The sequence below is a fragment of the Sus scrofa genome, chromosome 3 (genome assembly GCF_054392235.1).
Source record: "Sus scrofa isolate SSC_HxYL_T2T_F1_AM1 chromosome 3, Sscrofa_HxYL_maternal_Yorkshire_Landrace_v2.0, whole genome shotgun sequence".
In the NCBI taxonomy this organism is placed as follows: Eukaryota; Metazoa; Chordata; class Mammalia; order Artiodactyla; family Suidae; genus Sus; species Sus scrofa.
This window is the reverse complement of record NC_139385.1, coordinates 24,834,428-24,841,882: the sequence shown is the minus strand read 5'-3', so window position 1 is coordinate 24,841,882 and position 7,455 is coordinate 24,834,428. Positions and strand designations below refer to the sequence as shown.

The following is a 7,455-nucleotide window of genomic DNA, read 5'->3' as shown; positions in this document are numbered from 1 at the left end:
TTTTCAAGAAACATCTGGGGAGTTCCCATCATGGCTCAGTGGTTAACAAATTTGACTAAGAACCACAGGTTTGTGGGTTCAATCCCTGGCCTTGCTCAGTGGGTTAAGGATCCAGCGTTGCTGTGAGCTGTGGTGTGGGTTGCAGACTCAGCTCGGATCCTGCATTGCTGTGGCTCTGGTGTGGGCCAGCAGCTACAGCTCCGATTCAACCCCTAGTCTGGGAACCTCCATATGCCACAGGAGCAGCCCAAGAAATGGCAAAAAGATTAAAAAAAAAAAAGAAAGAAAAGAAATGTCTGGAATTACACATGTCTGAATATCCCTAGTTTGTCAATTGTTTCAAATAAAAGTATTCATGTCAAAGTAGCCAGTTCAGCTTACATCTCAAATAATTGCACAAGTGCATTTCATCAAGGTGACTTTCGTGTGGTAGAAGTACTCATGCACAGGTCTCATTTCATCTACAGATGATTAAAGTAATGTCTACTTGAAGATCCAGATACATTACAATGAACACTTGCTATTGATACATCAAGACATGTCTTACATGATATTGCCTTAAAAAATGTGTATCTACTTGCATAGGAAGAATATAGGACCACTTGTACATGTAGTCTATTTGTGGTCCCATACTTGGAGTTGTGCCAAGATGCTAGCTGTTTTACCCACTGTTGCTCTTGAATCATCAGTGTAAACTACAACACAGTGTAAAAAATATATAATACTATCATATTATTATGAAAATAATCTGAGTGTTATGGATGACCTATGAAGGTCTCAAGGACTGACTGAATGCTGTAGACCACATTTTAAGAATTTTATAAGATAAATACATGAAAGCAAAATGAGAGTCATGAGGGGAGTTGGGGTATTATAAAAGGGGATAATGGTGGCAATTTATTTTTATTTTATTTCATTTTTTTTAGAGAAGGCAGATTATTATGGAAAGTAACAGGAGGGGTTCTGTTCAGAGGCGGCGACCACGGCGACCCCCCTTCCTGTGGGTGCTGTCAGAGGGAATGGGGGTGACATCCTCAATCCGCCCCATCTTCATTCCCAAGCTAGTGAGGGCTCTGAGGGCTGACTGGGCCCCTGGCCCAGGGGTCTTTGTTCGGTTCCCACCAGTGGCCCGGAGCTTGATGTGGAGGGCAGTGATGCCCAGCTCCTTGCACCGCTGGGCCACATCCTGGGCAGCCAGCATGGCGGCCTAAGGAGAGGACTCATCCCAGTCGGCCTTCACCTTCATCCCTCCCGTCACACGACAGATGGTTTCCTTGCCGGAGAGGTCAGTGACATGGACGAAAGGGTCATTGAAAGACACGAAGAAGTGACACACGCCAAACACATTTTCCCCTTCAGCCACCTGCAGGCAGAGGCTGATGACCTGCTCCTCCTTCTTTTCCTTCCCCTTGCACGGTGCCATTTCTGCACGTCACCTTCAGACTCTGCCACCGGAAAAAGTAAAGTGACCTGTTTTGAGGATCCTGGGAAAGCGATCTTTGAGAAAAGATGTAGAGGATGAAAGTATGTATCATAACAATTTCTGGGGAAGAAACCCCAAGGCAAAAAGTATAACTAATGGTAATGCCTTGAGCATGATAAGCCAAGAGGCAAGTGTGGTGAGTGAGTGAACAGCGTCTGAGAAGGAGGAGATGAAATTAGGGAAGTAATGAGGAAACCGGGTTCCATAAGGCTTTGTAGACCATCATAAGGATGGTTTCTTTGTTTTTGTTTTTTAATTTTTATGAAATACAGATATAGGACAATGTTTTGAGGAGAAGAGTTGTGTGACTTAGATTTTGAAAGAGTCTGGTTGTAGAAGTTAGAGAATAAGAGCGCATGGGTGATCATATAGCAATGAACGAGGAGACTATTCTAGTAATCCAGATGGGGTATCATGATGCCTTGGACCATAATGGTAGTAGATGGGGTAGGCAGGATGAAGTGTTTAAATTCTAGATATGTTCAGAGGATAGAGCTATTAGGGTTTTCTCATGGGTCAAATGGCTGGTGTGAGAAAAAGATGATTCTAGAAAGACTCTAAAGTTCTTGACCCAAGCTTAGGAAATGACAGTTTTGCTATTAATTTGCAACTTTAAGTGGGTGAGTTTAGCAAGATCAATTAAATTTTTACACATTATATTTGAGATATATTTTAGATCTATAAAAACAGATATTAAATATAGTTGGATATATTGGACTAGATTGAGGGATGAGTCCAGGCTAGAGATAAAAATGAGGTGGATTCCTCTTCAGTAGGCTGGATGAGATAACCAAGAGAGTATAAATTTAGAAGAGGAGACAAATAAGTACTTGACCTTGAATACTGTCCATACTAGGAAGGTGGGAAGAAGAGGAAGAAGAGACCAGAAGAAGCAAACAGTGAGGTAGGAGTTAATTCATGAAAGTCTGAGTTTTTAGGTCCAGTTAAAAATAGTAGGGCTGATTTCCTACATGAAACTCTGTTGACAACAAGATGCACACTGTTGAATTTAATGACATGGAAACCAATGGTGGCCTCCATGGAAAGTTCCCATGGGGTAGTGTGAGCAAAATTCTCACATTGGTCCAAGAGAGAATAGAATCTTGAACATTTAAGTTGAAAAGCTTAGAACAGAGAAAATAGAAGAACACTTGGAAGCAAAACAAAATAGAGCCTTTAAAAAACCCTCTTTCAATATCATATTTAGTTTTTTTAAAATATAAATCAAGGAAAATAGTATTAAGACCAGTTGTAACCTTAGAATTATATGACCTAGAGGTTATCGTACTAAGTGTAGTTCGACAGTGAAAGTTAAACATCATATATCATTTCTATGTAGAATCTAAAAAATGGATACAAATGAACTTATTTGGAAAATGGAATCATACTCACAGACTTTGAAACAAATTTATGGTTACCAAAGGGGACAGGTGGTGAGGGGAGGGAGGGACTGGGGGTTTGGGATTGGCATATGCACACTGAGGTATATAGAATGATTGGCCAATGGGGACCTGCTGTGCAGCACAGAGAACTCTACCAAATATATGATACTCTATGAGAGAAGAGAATCTGAAAACAAATGAATGTGTGTATCCTATAATTGAATCACCTTGTTGTACAGCAGAGATTATCACAATCATGTAAATCAACTACACATCAATTCTAAAAATAGGAAGCTCAGGAAAAAATTATAGTGTATTTAAATAGGCACTTAGGTTTCACAATATTATGGAAACTATAGCTTATCAAGAATTTAAGGGCATAGTAGAAAATATGTTATCATTGCCAAAAAGGATATTAGTTTTTCAGCAGTTTCAACTTCCCTCTGTGTTGGGGAAAGCCTTGCATAATATCATAAAAGAAGCAGAGGGAGCACATATAATCAATGTTCCTCAGATAATTTTGTTTTTATTTTTTAAGTGAATGAATTTTATTACATTTATAGTTGTACAACGATAATCACAACACATAATTTTGTTTTTCTTTATGGGATAAATATAGAGAGATGAGTAGAGTCACACTAATTATATTTCCACTTGCATTAGTCCCATTAAATAAAATTTGAAGAACTTAAGCAGCTCAGGTGGAGATATCCCAGTTGATATGTGCTTTCTTATTTCAAGTCAAGTTTATTACCTAAACTATGTCATATTTTGGTATTTTTTAAAACTTTCAATTTATTTATTAAATCTTTTTTTTAAGTTCTTGCTATCTACCAGGCACTTTTCCAGAAACTAGATGAAAATCAGCAAACAAAACTGCTAATTTGTGCTTGCTATGTAAGTTCCTTTGGAATTTTAAAAAAGCAAGAGGTGATGGAAAACTGCAATAAAATGACAAACATTTAGCAAAACTTGAATGCTAAATAGAAAGCCCTTGGAAAGTTCTTCTCTGTGCTGTACCCAGGACACATGATTGATCACATTGTTTTTTCCAAATTGGCTTAAACTCCTTTTGTGTAAAACATATCTAATATTCTTTGATACCAGTTATAACATCTGCGGTCCCATCTCTGCTCCTGGTGTACTGTGACCATCTCAGAAGTATGAAACTAAATTTTGCCTTAATTCTATTTTTACATCACAGCCAAAGATAAATGAAATGGAATGGAGACTTGGAGAAGAAAACTCTAAGAGATAAAAGACAAGGCTTGAAAAATGGCTGGAAATACACATCTTTAAGAGGTTAAGGAAAAGGAAGTGCAAGAAATATTTGTAAGAAATCAGTAGGGCGTTAATTAATCAAGAATAAGCACTAGAAAAAAATTAAAATGAATGCATATTGCTGTCTTTTACCTTAGATATGGAACTAATAGAATAAATACAAAAGAGGCAGAAATATAAACAACTTATACAACCCAACAGCAAAAAAGCCAATCAATCAATGGAAAAATGGGCAAAAGACCTGAATAGACTGTTCTCCAAAGAAGATATACAGATGGCCAACAAACACATGAAAAAATGCTCAACATCGCTGATTATAAGAGAAATGCAAATCAAAACTACCATGAGATATCACCTCACACCAGTCAGAATGGCCATCATTAATAAATCCACAAATAACAAGTGCTGGAGGGGGTGTGGAGAAAAGGGAACCCTCCCGCACTGTTGGTGGGAATGTAAACTGGTACAGCCACTATGGAGAACAGTTTGGAGATACCTTAGAAATCTATACATAGAACTTCCATATGACCCCGCAATCCCACTCTTGGGCATCTATCCAGACAAAACTCTACTTAAAAGAGACACATGCACCCGCATGTTCATTGCAGCACTATTCACAATAGCCAGGACATGGAAACAACCCAAATGTCCATCGACAGATGATTGGATTCGGAAGAAGTGGTATGTATATATACACAATGGAAAACTACTCAGCCATAAAAAAGAATGACATCATGCCATTTGCAGCAACATGGATGGAACTAGAGACTCTCATCCTGAGTGAAATGAGCCAGAAAGACAAAGACAAATACCATATGATATCACTTATAACTGGAATCTAATATCCAGCACAAATGAACATCTCCTCAGAAAAGAAAGTCATGGACTTGGAGAAGAGACTTGTGGCTGCCTGATGGGAGGGGGAGGGAGTGGGAGGGATTGGGAGCTTGGGCTTATCAGACACAACTTAGAATAGATTTACAAGGAGATCCTACTGAGTAGCACTGAGAATTTTGTCTGGATACTCATGTTGCAACAGAAGAAAGGGTGGGGGAAAAAATGTAATTGTAATGTATACATGTAAGGATAACCTGACCCCCTTGCTGTACAGTGGGAAAATAAAAAAAATTATAAAAAAAAGAGGCAGAAAAAATAAGCAGAAGTAAATATGATGGAGACAGCACAAATTACGTTAGTAGATGTGAGTCTAAGAATCAGTAAATAAAGGAAATCTGAATGTGTTAAATTTCCCTTGTGAAAGACAAATAGGTTTAGGAAAAGAAATCCAACTGTATGCATTTTGTAAATGATTCATCTAAATTCTAGTTATACAGAAAAGCTGTAAATGAAGGTTTGCAAAAGGTTGTAGGCTAATGCTAGCAAAAAGAAAGCTGCTATATTAATATTATTGGACACAAGAGAATTCAAGAAAAAAACTTGAATATAATAAAGAAGGATATTTCAGATTATTGTTATGGGCCAAATACTTGTGTTGTCCCTGAATTCAGATGAAGATCCATCATCCCCAATGTGATGGTATTTGGAGATGGGGCTGTTGAGAGTTAAATAGGGATAGATGAGGTTATTGACAGGTGGGATTTGTTCCTTAATAAGAAGAGACCCTAGAGATCTTGGTCTTTGTCCATCTAATCACACACAAAGGAGGGGTGCTATTAGCATATTACATGTCAGAAGCTGTGTCCAAGCCAAGAGAAGAGAGCTCAAAATGAACCCTACCCTAATGGCACTTGGATCTTGTACTTGCCAGCCTCCAGAATTGTGAGAAATTAATTTCTATTGTTTAAATTGTCCAGTCCATGATATTTTGTTATGGTGGGTCAAGCAGACTAAGGCCATTGTTCTCAGACACTATACTAGTATTTCATAATATTCATAAATCTTCATGCAAATAACTAGATATAAAATATAGCAATAACAATCACTATAAAAATGAAGACATTGAATGTATTTTTTTTTAGAAAAGATAAACAGCAACAAAAGAATAGGATGAAGAGAATTTGATCAACATAATTGAAATCTTTGATCTATTAGATGTATGTAGAACCATATGCCAATAAGCCCAGCATTTGTACTGTTTTTAAACACATATAGAAACATGAATAGATGGCTTCCATGTACTAGGAAAAGATATATCAAATATATTTTTTAATTAAAAGAGGCATTCCCATCATGGCTTAGTGGAACTGAATCTGACTAGTATCCATGAGGACCCATGTTCAATCCCTGGCCTCGCTCAGTGGGTTAAGGATCTGCTCTTGCTGTGAGCTGTGGTGTAGGTTGCAGATGCAGCTCAGACCTGGTGTGGCTGTGGCTGTGGCATAGGCCGGTGGCTACAGCTCCAATTCAACTTCCACATGCCTCAGGTGTGGCCCTAAAACATAAAAAGGAAAAAAAAAAAAAACAACTATACTTAAAAAAGACGCACACACCCACATGTTCATTGCAGCACTATTCACAATAGCCAAGACATGGAATCAACCCAAATGTCCACCGATAGATGATTGGATTAGGAAGATGTGATACATATACACAATGGAATACCACTCAGACATAAAAAAGAACAAAATAATGCCATTTGTGGCAACATGGATGGAACTAGAGACTCTCATCCTGAGTGAAGTTAAGTCAGAGAAAGACAAATACCATCTGATATCACTTATAACTGGAATCTAATATATGGCACAAAGGAAACTTTCCACAGAAAAGAAAATCATGGACTTGCAGAATAGACTTGTGGTTGCCAAGGGGGAAGGAGAGGGAGTGGGAGGGACTGGGAGTTTGGGGTAAATAGATGCAGATGTTGCTGTCAGGACAGATTAGCAATGGGATCCTGCTGTGTAGCACTGGGAACTCTGTCTAGTCACTTATGATGGAACACGTAATGTGAGAAAAAGGAATGTATAAATGTATGTGTAACTGGGTTACAATGCTATACAGTAGAAAAAATATATGTATAAATAAATGATATAAAAATTAAAAAATAGTCAAAAATAAACTGGCAGACTGATTTACCATTCTCAAGTCATCCATAAGCCATTTCTTGAAGGAAGCTAAGAGTCTTAATGTTATAGATCATATTTTATTGCATTTGGATGGAGAGAGCTGGTATTTTTGGAAACAACGCATACACTGGGATGAAAGCAATGTCTGATTTTCCTTATATGGATGTACAATTTACTACAAGTAATGAGAAATAAACTTATCTTCCAAGAAAAAAAAAGTCAAATAATTTAAAAAGTATAACTTCACTGTATACTTTTTCAAAATGCAAAATGTTGGGCAAAATTA

General features: G+C 37.6%; 1 pseudogene; it reads right to left on the bottom strand.

Annotated features, from left to right (window-relative positions):
* Nucleotides 1-967: 967 nt before the first annotated feature.
* On the bottom strand, nt 968-1,440 carry LOC110259189 (small ribosomal subunit protein uS11 pseudogene; annotated as a pseudogene).
* Between the last annotated feature and the right edge of the window lie 6,015 nt (nt 1,441-7,455).